Source organism: Tachypleus tridentatus, chromosome 13 (assembly GCF_004210375.1).
Source record: "Tachypleus tridentatus isolate NWPU-2018 chromosome 13, ASM421037v1, whole genome shotgun sequence".
Taxonomy (NCBI): Eukaryota; Metazoa; Arthropoda; class Merostomata; order Xiphosura; family Limulidae; genus Tachypleus; species Tachypleus tridentatus.
The window spans coordinates 48,874,790-48,887,521 of NC_134837.1; the positions used below are offsets into that span (position 1 = coordinate 48,874,790).

The 12,732-nt window shown below is 32.5% G+C and overlaps 1 long non-coding RNA gene across 2 annotated transcripts; it reads right to left on the minus strand.

The window, feature by feature from the left end:
• Positions 1 to 1,420: 1,420 nt before the first annotated feature.
• On the minus strand, positions 1,421 to 11,546 carry LOC143239268 (uncharacterized). 2 transcript variants are annotated; one of them, XR_013021094.1, is made up of 3 exons: positions 11,360 to 11,546; positions 10,246 to 10,360; positions 1,421 to 1,691 (listed from the first exon to the last, which is right to left on the minus strand). It is a non-coding gene; the product is annotated as an uncharacterized LOC143239268 (long non-coding RNA). The 2 variants fall into 2 exon arrangements; XR_013021093.1 differs by lacking the exon at positions 11,360 to 11,546 and adding an exon at positions 10,996 to 11,210.
• Between the last annotated feature and the right edge of the window lie 1,186 nt (positions 11,547 to 12,732).

Consider the following 12,732-nt stretch of genomic DNA (forward strand, 5'->3'; position numbering starts at 1 on the left):
TTCCAGTAAACACCAAGTTTATTCAAAAACCAGGTTCAAAACTGAAGTCCATACTAAGTAAAAACTACACTGACAAACACAACATCAACATAATTTATAAAATACAATGCAACAACTGCCACAACTTCTATAGTAGAGAAACAAGCAGAAAAATGGAAACTAGATTAAAAAAAACACCTTCACAGATTTTTGAACACTGCAAGTCAAATAAACATAACACAATCAGAGAAAACACCCATATAGTAAGTAGGGAAACAAATATAAACAAATGCAAAATCAAAGAAGAAGCTCTACTTATACTGCAACCAAAACCAAAATTAAACCAATGTAAAGGAACACCTTTATACCTATACTAATTAATTACCTAACAACCAACTGCAACACCCCCTACAATCCTGTACCCATTTATATTCTTGTCCCTAAGACATGTCTGGCAATTATCATTTGCAAGCTCTCTCTTTCTTAACCTGCAGTTGACCTAGGAAGGTTGAAATGTTGCTCTCGCCTTGTCAATAAAAGTGATAATACCCATACCTGCCATTCCGAGATACAGAAACACCATCTGGTTTCTTCTATACCATTATATGCCCCCTTCCATACAACACTTAGACTTATCATGGTGGTGGTAGTGGCAACATCTACCAAATTTACAAGTGTTTGTACTTTATTCACTGTATCTGTAGACATGTGCTATATTTTTGTTACAAAGCTGTACAATATTGTCAATTACACTGCCTTCTGTTTTTCTAAAAGGAAACAATCATTACAAGCACTGGCAAAGTCAACACAGTTTGCGACATGTAAGAAAACATTGGACAGTTTCTTAAGCACACCTCTTGTCTGAAGTCTCTAAAACAATAAAACTGGTCATGATTTTTTTTCTTATGGTATCAACTAGCACTGAAACTACCAAGGCAATTCATCTTCTGATATAATTCAGTGAGTGATATGTGATAAAATGATTAATCACTTCAGAACTTTTTAGCAAATGGTTTTAAGAAAATATCTCAAAGATTGTAACATTGTTTAAACTCAAAATTCCTGCCTGAAATGTGTCCCTGCACGAGAATGCAGAGCACATGCCACATTGATAGAAAGCCAACAGCACCAGTAACTGCAAGTCTGGTAAACAATCAGTCAACCATTTCTCTATTCATGATAGCATAAGCTTGGTGTAGGATATTAAAAGTAAATTATAAATTTTCATACCTGAACCTATATCAGTAAAATACATTTGTACACTACATACAGCTGTAAAATGGTTAAGATATAACCACACATGCACTATACCCAGGTTTTTATAACCAAAACATGAACAACAAATGTTGTTTTAAAAAACAAAAATACAAATGTATTTGCTTAAATATGACTGGAAATAGATATCCTTACAACCATTATTATTAAATTTCATAACAATGACAGGTACTATTGATTCCCATATTTCAAGATTTATTCCACAGTCTTTAAGGAAATTACTTAAATTTTCTTCACTATGTAGTTATGGCTTTAGTGTTTTAAATATAGTCTTAGCCCAAGTGAAAAGATGTTCCAAATTTTTTAAATAAATATATATACACACAAGATGTACAATCATTCATGTTTCTTCATATTTAATTTCATCCATTCAGAAGTCAGACCCAAAACAATGATTCAGAAGACATTTTTGGAACAGGATATCAAGGTATGTGAACCTGTTACAAACAAGAACAGCTGAAGACTGAATATACAATAATACACAGTAAAGAAGCAGTAAGACATAAGCATCTAACAAAATATATTGAAAGAAAGGATCATATCAGATTCAAACAGAGGTATAAGTTAGAAAAAGACTTCCTCTGTTGATACAATCAAATCACATTAGACACTAATATTATGTAACAGTAAAATATTTTATTACACAAAGACTGGACAAAACAACAAAAACAGAGTGTATGGTTATAACGTTTCACCAGGTTAAGCTAATATTACCGATAGTAATAAACAAGTTTTTCTGTTACAATGATAGTATATTTCCTTAGTATAAGTAATTTAGTCAATAGTTTGACATCATTAACATTATATAACAATAGGCAATACGCGAGTGCTCGTCTCACATTAAATTAAAAAGTTAAAAAAATTCAATAATTTCTTGAGCAAGTAGTAATACTGCTATTTTTATTACAGTTTATCTTTTAAGTTACAGCATACACATGTGACAGAAGTGCAATTTATACATGGAATCACATGACAAACTATGAACATACAAAATAATTGATATAAATAAATATACAAGATGATGAAAAGTTGTTCAAAGCAGCATATAATTACAAAACCATCATTGCTATTTACAATTTATTATGTATTTTGACAAACAACAACTCACTTAATGAACAAATTATGTACACTGTGTACTTTTTAATACTTTATGCAAAAAACAAACACATTAAAAACATACCAAACAGCACATCAGCCATCATTTTGAAGCCTAACTACAAGTATTCATTGTACTAAACTCTAAAAAATACAATAAGATGACCTTGTGATAAACACAAATAGATTAAGACACCTAATGATTAATAGCTGAAACAGGTGTATTTGTTGCAAGAATAGAGCTGATCTGCCTCCTCTCCTGTGATTAATTTATTCTATTTAATTTTGAAATGATACATACACATAAAATGTGTAGTTATGCTGTTTGAACAGTTCTAATATAATACAGGAAATAATCAGGTAATTTTAACATTAAAAAATTCCAAATCCACAGATCTCCAATATAAATGGCCCTCTGCTCATACTGATTATAAAAATAAATTATCTTCAAAAATAGAAAAATTATAAAAACATGACTGCTTTCATAAACAGATTATAGGGTTTTCATCACTTTTATTTCAAGAACTCTTGAACCTATGGGTTTTTCTGGCATCACTATTTCAAGGATCAGTCATTAAATTGTTTACAACAATAAATCAGGAGGAAAGTTGTTTTTAAAAGACTGTAGGTAATCTTTGATTTGTCATTTTTCTATTATAAAAAGGCCATATTAAACATTCTACTTCAATGGTGATCACTTGGACATGTATGGAGGTTTGGCCAGAACTACCATCCTTTGTAAATAAATATTCTGAACAAAACGTCAAAATACAATCTAAATTTTCAAAAATTATTGAATCAACAATTAATGTAATCATTGTAAACACTTAAAAATTGAATTACTGAAAATATCAAGTTAGTTTTGGCTATACAGAAAAGACAACAAATATGTAGCAGCTAAACACATTTGTTGCACTTCTCACCAATTCTGAAACTATGACTAGAATGTCACGTGAACAGTCTTTAATAGTTTGAATATTAATCTAAACAAGTCAGTTTCCCAACTATTAAAGACTGTCCACGTGACATTCTAGTCAAAGTTTCAGAATTGTCGAGAAGTGTAACACTGTGTTTAGTGTAGTTTCAAAACATTCTTTTCTTCTCAGATAATTCTGGAATAAGTGAACCTCATAACTTTTACTTCCAAACCTCCCGATTGTTTTTATAGTAGAGCCACACTGATCTTTCTGCTCTGTCCTGGATTTTAGTGTTTTAAGTCAGTAAAGTTACCACTATGATCACTATCTAGAGACAACTTCCTGAAATGAAATTTGTAAACAACACTCTTGGCCTATATAATTCAAATACATCTTATGACATAAGTTGTCTTTTTTACAAAGATGTTGGTGACCTGTGGAGTACAAAGGTTAGGAACAGCATAATCATACCTTGGTATTTGAAGCTTGACCTTGGAATCTTGGGAACATTTTACGAAATTTCATCAAATCTTTGAATTCATAAGATTTGAGGACTTTATTTTCTAACCTTAAGAAATGTAAAAAGGTCCAAGGTAAAGTATGAAATATTACCTTAACTACTGATGAAAGTGTTGTCTGACTGGTGTCAGTGTCACCATAGTATCGACATGTACCAAGGGTCAATGTCCTACATTCTCCATACAACAAAACATGGCTTGTCTGGGTTGGTAAGGCTAATAATTGGATGTTCAAGTCAAGTTGCTTAATTGCATCTGTCATGTTGCCATGCTACAAATTTAACATCCTGTCATTAACCGTTGTACACTAGTGGATTCTTATAGTCAAAGGGTGAGCAAACTTATAAACCAAGAAACCAGGATATCCCAGCCCTTGCCCCTAAATGCATACTGCTTATTATATATTTTGAAATAATTTAACTTTTATTTAAGTTACTTTCAATTAATCAAGCCATTCCTCAATATTTCCAAACATTAGCACTTTTTGAAATAATTAATTGGTAATGTTCACTCTGCAACCTAATGTTATCAAAAGCACAGATTTGCAAATAGTAAACTCAAATCTGTTATCCATCTCACTTGCATGTAAGAAAAGGAAACTTTACTTTCAAAGTACAAGTAAAAACTCACTCTTTTGATAATTTTTATACTGCGATAGGTTAAACAATCTCAATTAATTTCATTATTAGCAGTACTGTAGTACTATTAATTTAAAAATTCTGCTCAGATCTTAGTTTCTCATCAAGCATAAACAGAACTTTTGAGAGAGTTTGGTGATAGGGGAGTATGCATTAGAACTTTAATCAAGTCATGTAGAAATATTACATTCGTGATTCAATGTGACTGACAGTTTGGTGTCTTTGTCATAAAATCACAATGGTTTGTATTTCATGAGGGCTTAAAAAAAACTGAATTATCATGGCAAAACCGAGACAACTGATGTCTCTAAACAGCTGTATTTACTGCTTTAGTGTTGCAATCAATGTTTGCATATTTTAACAAGTGTATGTCTGACTGAATAGAAAAAAAAAAGTGTTTATCTTAAAGGCTAAACACCAAAATGAAGAGTTTGGTTGTTGAAACACATAAAAGATGTTTTCTAAAATGTTAAACAATGTTTGTTTACTGTGCTTTCATTACTCTTCTTAGAAAACGTGCATCTGATACAGTGGACCTGCCATCTAGTGTTCAATGTTCATATTAAATTATACTGCATAACAAAGTTTTTGCTTTTTAAACACTGTTGGGTGCTCCTTATAGATTTTGGGCTGCTGATCACGAAAATCACATCCAAATTTGCCCATCACATACCATTTCATCAAAATCTTCAGTTTCACCAGGACATTGCTACAATTTAAAAACAATATCAGGGCAACTAGAATCCATCGATGCTTGTGGACTACTGTTGGACACTGCAATGTGATGCACTGGACATTGAATACAAACGAAAATCAGGAGCAAAACACTTTTAATTATGTTGAACTTAATAGTGTATTAGAAACATAAATGCAATTAAATACGTTATTGCCGGTAAACAGTTTACTGTCTATTTCTCAGAGTTCCTACGTGATGAAGCAAAACCAAAACTATATTTGTGTATACCCACCAGGTACCTGTCACAATCAACAAAAACTTTTCAGGAATCAAAACTTTTTAAAAAAATTGTTGTGCAGCATTACCTGCCTTTAGATGTCAAATTTGTAATAAATTGAATGTTGTTATTTCTGTTTTTCACATTATAAATAATACACTTTTATGAAAAAAAAACCTTAAAGTTCAAATTAACAAGAGGTTAGGTGTTTTTCTTATATGCTATAGTCTTTTTTTTCTCTCTTTTCCAGAATGACAAACTGCATACAAAACATATTACATTTTCTGAAAAACTCTAAGCTTTATATTCTGCCATGCAAGTAAAGTCACGTATTTAAATGATCAAAGTCATATCTTACAGCCATTTCTTCCTCCAGCTTTGGATGAGTGAAAGTAAACACTGAACACTCTTCAAGTTCATTGAAATCTTGATACTCAAGTTCCATTCTGTGTCAGAGATAAGTGACCATGATGTAACTAAAGGTTGCAGAGATATTGCTGTAGAAGTCAAGCCTCTATTGAAAACAATCAAACAAAGACGAATGGTATTTAAAATCCTTCAATAATGCTTAGCTAAAGGACCCAGACTTAAAGGAATTGTTGACGAGAGACCCAAATAATGTATTTATTATTATTTGCATGATAAGTTGAAGGATACCATCATGTTGGCTTTAATGAAACACAAAACCAAGAATGAATATGATTTTACATTCAGAGCTAAACGAAAGACAGCACAGATTAAAATGTTTTCTAACAATGAAGAGAACCAGATACCAAGGAAATAATAATGAAAACTGAAGTTTTGCTATCTGGATTCATGGTTTAGCTAAGAATGCCATTCCTTCAGGGCAACCATCTGACTGAAGTAATGAGAATAATGTTTCCGAACACTAAAAGCAACCAAAATATGAAGATAACCAAATCATCATATTTGATGGAAGATAGAATCACTTATAAAGTGAGTAATTCATTGTTCTCAATGTGCAACAATAGTAAAGTCTCTCTCTAATCATGGATGAATCCACTGAGATTTCCATCTCCAAATTCTTGGTGCCAGGATGGGATTCTACCACAAAAGGAAAGTAACAGATGCCTTACTGAAGACTGTTGGAATGAAAAATGTTTGTACTGAGGGCTTTTATGCTGTTGTCATGAATGTTGTTGAAGAGAAGTCACTTCCTTTCAACAGTGTAGTCACATTCTAAAATTGCTTTAAAATGATGGGGGCAAATACTGGCTTCAAAGGTTTACATTTATGATGTTTCATCCACAGATGTAAATTTCATCTATTTGTTCTCTGTGCAAACCATGCGAGGAACTGTCATCCTTTGTGATTGGAATCATTTGTCAAAGATGTATGCTGTTATTTTTCATGAAGTTGTAAGCGACAAAATGAACTAGACTTTTACTCAGGATATGGACTAAGCAACTCATTATAAAGTGCTCATATTTTCGCAAACCCAATGATTCCAGACAAGCTATTGATAGAACCTTGGAGCAAATTCTGAGTTCCAATAAAACTGTGTTGGCATAGCTGCCCAGTTCTACAAAACGATGACTATGGTTATAATGGAACATACACTTACTTTTTCCAACTATATTCAACCTAGTCCCCCAAAGGGACAGTGGTAAGTCTTCAGATTTACAATGCTAAAATCAGGGGTTTGGTTCCCTGCAATGGACAGCAGATAGCCCAATGGGGCTTTGCTGTATGAAAAACATATTCTACTTAAGTTTGACAAATTTAATGTTCAGTTTATTACTTATAACTAACTTACATAACTGATCACAAATGTTAATGAGAATGTGTCAATCAGTTCTGCATATATCGGCAACTCTAGCACGTTTAGTAGGGTAGGTCTAACATTGAAGTCATCTTAAAGGCAGAGTTTCAGAAGCTATCATCAATCACCACTGAAAATTTGTTCAGGAACGAAGTTCCTGTTTAACGATTACCAGAAAAATCAGAAATTCAAATCCCATTTGCTTAATCATTTCCAATCTATTAGATGCAAGTACTTTTACTTTATTTTTGTGGGGCCTAACATGGCCCAGTAGATAGGGTACTTGACTCCCAATCTACAAATCCTCATCACCAACCATAGTTGCCCTTTCAACCATGGAGATGCTGTAAGTGTGGCAGTCGAATCCACCACTTGTTAGTAAAAAAACTAACGTTAGAGTTAGTGGGGAATGGGGATTGACTATCTGCCTTTCCTCTAGTATATCACTGTTAAATTAGGATTGGCTAGTATACCACTTTTTCTAGGTTTCTGATTTTTTTATTTGTATAATCTAGAGATTTTCTAATTTCCAGAGTGGCAATGCTGGTTTGAAATTGATGTTGACAATCTCTCTTCATTAATACTTCCCAAGAGTGTAAGTGGAAAAAGAGATGTTTTGAAAACTTCCCATGCTCACAAGCTCAGAAAAAAAAAAAAAAAAGAGGAGGAAATCCTCAATAGCCACATCATTTGAGATTCTTTCAGGCAGGATTACAGTAAATTAATCTATGACACTTCCACCCCTTCTTCTTAGCCATATTTTTGTTCACTGGCAATACCAAGTAAAGGCCGTGTATTTACTCAATTTAGTTTTATTATTCATCAGAATCTCTATCAGTCTACCCTCAAATTGAAGTTATTTCAGGCAGGATTAGAGTAAATTAATTTACAAGACCCTGGATCTGGTCAAACATATCAATCTAAAGGGTTTGACCTTCTGAGTTCAAAATTAAAATTATATCCCAAATTGGCCAAGAGATGACAGAGCTATGAGCCAAGAATTTACACTTCAAACTTGCAAACCTCAGATTGCAAGTTGAGTATCCTAACCACCTGGGATGGCAGAGAAGAGAATGGCATTAACATACACCATCTAGTAAGGGGTGGGGGGAATAGAGTGAGAGTGATAGAATACTCACAACCATCTCCTAGAATAAACACTTTTAAGGCTGTTGGTGTTCATACGGGAAAGTTGACTGAACTATAGGCTGTAAAATGGTAATCAAACAATATTTTATACATTCATCACCTAATGGTAACATAAAAATAAAGTGTACTATGTTTAAAGTAAATACAAAACATTAATGCTTTGTACTACTTGTATATTTTCCTTTTTTATGTAGTTTCCTTATTAATTTAATGTACTATTCACAATTAGATTATTTAGTTGCAATTACAAATTGTTTGTGATGGCACAGTATTTGCTTCTTTACTGAGCAATTATACAGGGACAAATAGACCACAAAGTGAAAGCTATGGATGCTTAAAGGGTTGAAGAAATAGAAGTAACAGGGCAACAAAACATAAACTGATGGCAGGAAGGCAAAAGACTCAACAACAAACAACAAGATGTTAGTGTCCAAATAAACTGTTGATGTTCCTTCTCTGTACATGAAATAACTTTGTTACAGAAGCTCCATAACATAAAATATTGTAAAAAGACAGCTTGTTAGTTCAGTTAAAATAGTAGCAGCCCTGGAGAAAATCACCCCATAAAGCAACTTGTATGGACTACAATATTAAAAGGACAGAAAATATGCATCAACAAGGAAAATAAGTCCACAGGAATAGCTGATCGACCAAACTTTTGAAAGTTTTGGAGAAAAAAGAATTCAGAGATTGAGAATGGCTTATAGTTAAAATCTGAGCTGAAAAAACCAGTTTAAAATAAGGTTCATTACCAACAGAAATGGAAAAATTATTTAGAAGATAAGAGGTTCATATAGGTGTTCCCTGTACTACAAAAGTTGAGATCAAGAGTGAAGTGGCTGTGAAGCCACAGCAACCAAAGCAAAACTCACCAGAATACCTGTAGTATTTTGAACAGAAGGAATGTGAAAAGAATGATAGAATACTTGATTAACCATTTCATGTCATTCAAGTAGGGTCAGTATTTAAGTATCTTAGAACATTGCTAAGTGACCAGCTGAACTAAGTCAGTGAAAGTTTGCCAGGGAAAACTGTGAGGTGATCATTCCTGTTCTTTAAAAGTATAAGGCAAAGAAGCTTGGATAAAACATTAGGCTTGTTTACAAACAGGTGAGTAAGGGTAATGTTCTGTGATATTTATGTCAACTGAAATGTGAAGTCTCGCAGAGAAAACTACAGGTGATTCAACATTCACAACCCATATATGTTAATTAATGAGTGAACGAAACAATCACAGGGTCTTTTTGTAGATCTGTAGTCAATTGTGGAAATAAGACTTCAAATGATGGAACAGAAGCTTCCAAATTACCATCAGAATTAACAGTAAAGTATGAATTCATATGAAAATAATAAATGACCATTAGTACTAAAATCTGGCTTTGATCTGGAGGGAAGATTTTACATAGGCTTCTGATGCAAGCTGAAGCAACTTACTGGAAAAGTGCAGGAGGAAGAAAACTATGAGCAGGTATGAGGCAAGTCTTACAAAGCATCAAGAACATTCTGAACTTCAGGCTAGAACAGTGTTTTCTAAGCTTTTGTCATCTGCACACCCACATTCAATAAATATGGTTTTTTGAACATTCCAATTCTTTTCATAAATGAGTGAAAAAGTGAGTTAAGTGATAACATATAATACATGGATACATATTAAAATGTTACATGTTGTAGTAATTACTTATTTCCATTAATAAAAAAATACATTGAAATGTTTACTTTAGCATTTTCACACAACTTACTCTACCATAATCACATGTGCTCCCCCAAGAGATTATTTACACCCATCTAGGGTAGCAAGCAACATACTTTGTGATACACTGGATTATGTAATATTGAGACAATGTTATACTCAATGTAAAATGACAAACAGCAAGTCTGCCTGTTTTGGAATTATTCTTATCATTGTTAACCTGTTGTGTATAGTCAAATTTTACTTACTCTAATAGTAGTAGTATTTCTACTTTCATAATGGCACTCACAGTGTGGACAAAATTCTCTCTCTTTATTCTTTAGGTCGCAACCAATTTGTGACAGCACAACTCCATCACAATTACTGAAACAAAAAAAAGAAGAGAGTAAAATGTTCATAATTAGTAATTCATAACTAATATTTTTTATCATTCGTATTCGTTGCTGGGAGTAAATGTTTTCCCAAAATATCAGATTTTCCCCCATACCTTAAACCAAGATTCCTAAACTTTTTCCCTGATTTTTTCATAGTGCTTAACTGGTTGACGACAGTGGCATAATAGTGATGTATAACAAAACAATTTTTTAATTAACTCTTGTGGATTTTTGTTATATTTGAAACATATATGAAAACTTACAAATATATAATACCAGTGTAAGTTTATCTAATCAATAAATCAGTGATTTATACAGTTGTTCAGTCAGGTGTACAATAAAATTAAATAAACAATAACAGATAAATTAACAAGTTTTATGTTATTTCACAAGACACTTTCCTTCCTTTCTGATTTAAACAGATAAATACAGATAAATAAGGTTACCTATAGCAACAAGTATAATAAAAATTAACTTTATAAAAACATGTAGGGATCGATATATTTGTAAACTAGTTAACTTAGTAACACATAATGTGTTAATGCTACAAAAATGTATCGAAATAGGAAAGTCAAAACTATAAAAAAATGTGTTACTCGAAAATTAAAAAATAATTATCCCTACTTTGACAAATCACTGTAATTATGTTAGTCTGAACTAAAGTGGGGTCATAACATTTTATCATGAATGCATACTAATGGATAACCTCTGATCCTCATTCTACAACAAATCAACATAAAGCAGGTGGAGGAAAACATCACCACTGAACCCGATACTCCCAGGTCTACAAATGACTTTAAAAACGTGTGAGTTTGGAAAAGCATTACAATAATTCGTATTAAAACTATCTGTACTCTGTGAAACTTATATTTATTGCTTTGGGTTTCGATGTCTTTCGCGAGAACAGCAAGCATTGCATATCTTTGCACTTAGCAACAAATAAAAAAAACTTTTCATATCTATGCGATTAAAATAAGTTTTTAATTACCAGTTGAAGCAAGAATCTATTTTGTTGTTACCATCCAATAGTTTTCTTTACTAAGATACTGCAATTTACATCTTGAAACTACTGTCGAACCATCCTGGCTTGTTCTAACATAATTCTAACAGAATAAGTTCAAAGTTTTTGTTTGTGAAACACAATTAAACGGTTTTGTCTGTATTAATTTTCGACTCCAATTATTTTAATTATTTTGATTCCTTGTGATATTTTAAATACACCTGTCATAGAATTGTTATTCACCAAAATTTCCATTGTATTATGGTAAAAATTCATGAGAATCACGTGACTGTTCGAATGTGGAGAAAGAATACTAACCTTGGAAGTATGTTTCAGTATGTTTCAGACTTCGTTTTCATGAAATATTACCTAGGACACTTCGAACCCTTTGTCAGGATTTCCTTCACAACTCAGCGAGATAATGAAATGTTAAAAATAGGTGACCTTTCTTTCAGTGCGGTCCACTCCTTTATTTATAAGACCGGTTTCTGAAAATAATATCCTCCTCCCCAGAGAATTTGAAACCTAAACTAGACGACGAAAAAAAAAATCAAAGTAAAGCACGTGAAAGGATCATGTTACTCGAACAAGTATTAGGGTTTGGAATATTTAGCAGGTTATTCTGCATTTCAGTTCTAGAGTTACTTTTATTTAATCTGCCCTTGCATATTGCCTGCTCTTTACTGATATATGATCTTCCTTTGAATATTGTCCATTATTAAGCTTATATCTTTGACTGTTGTTTACTTTTAAGTTTACTCTGGTCTGCCTTTGAATATTTCACAATCATGAGCTTATATATGGCCTGCCTACGAATATTTTTGACTAATCTAAAGATGTGTGGTTTGCCTTTGAATAACACTTGATATTAAACTAATATCTTTTTTTTTCTTTTAACTCAAATATTGCCCAATATAAAACTTGTACTTTATCTGCCTTTGAATATTTACCAATCTGGTCTAGATCAGGATACTGCCTAGTCTCAAGCTCATATCTGGCCTGCCTTTAAATACTACGTAATGTGGTAAATAATGTTAAATATTTAATTTTAGCAAACAATATCAGAATTTTTGAAATTATTCACTTTGTTCTAGTTTAGTCTTCAACTTTAAAGTGGGGTCGAACGTGGCTAAGTAGTAGACTTGAAATACTACCCTCAGAAAACACCAACAGTTAGACAGACCATAAGCTGAAAACACCACTGTTAATTCAAAAACGCTACCTTTTAAGCTCACAATTCTGCTATGAGTCAAGTTTTTATTTAATTGGGTTATCCAATGATGATGCGTTTTTGTTACGCGGCACAGCGGCATATCTGCGGACTTACTACGCTAGAAACCGGGTTTTGATACCCGTGGTGG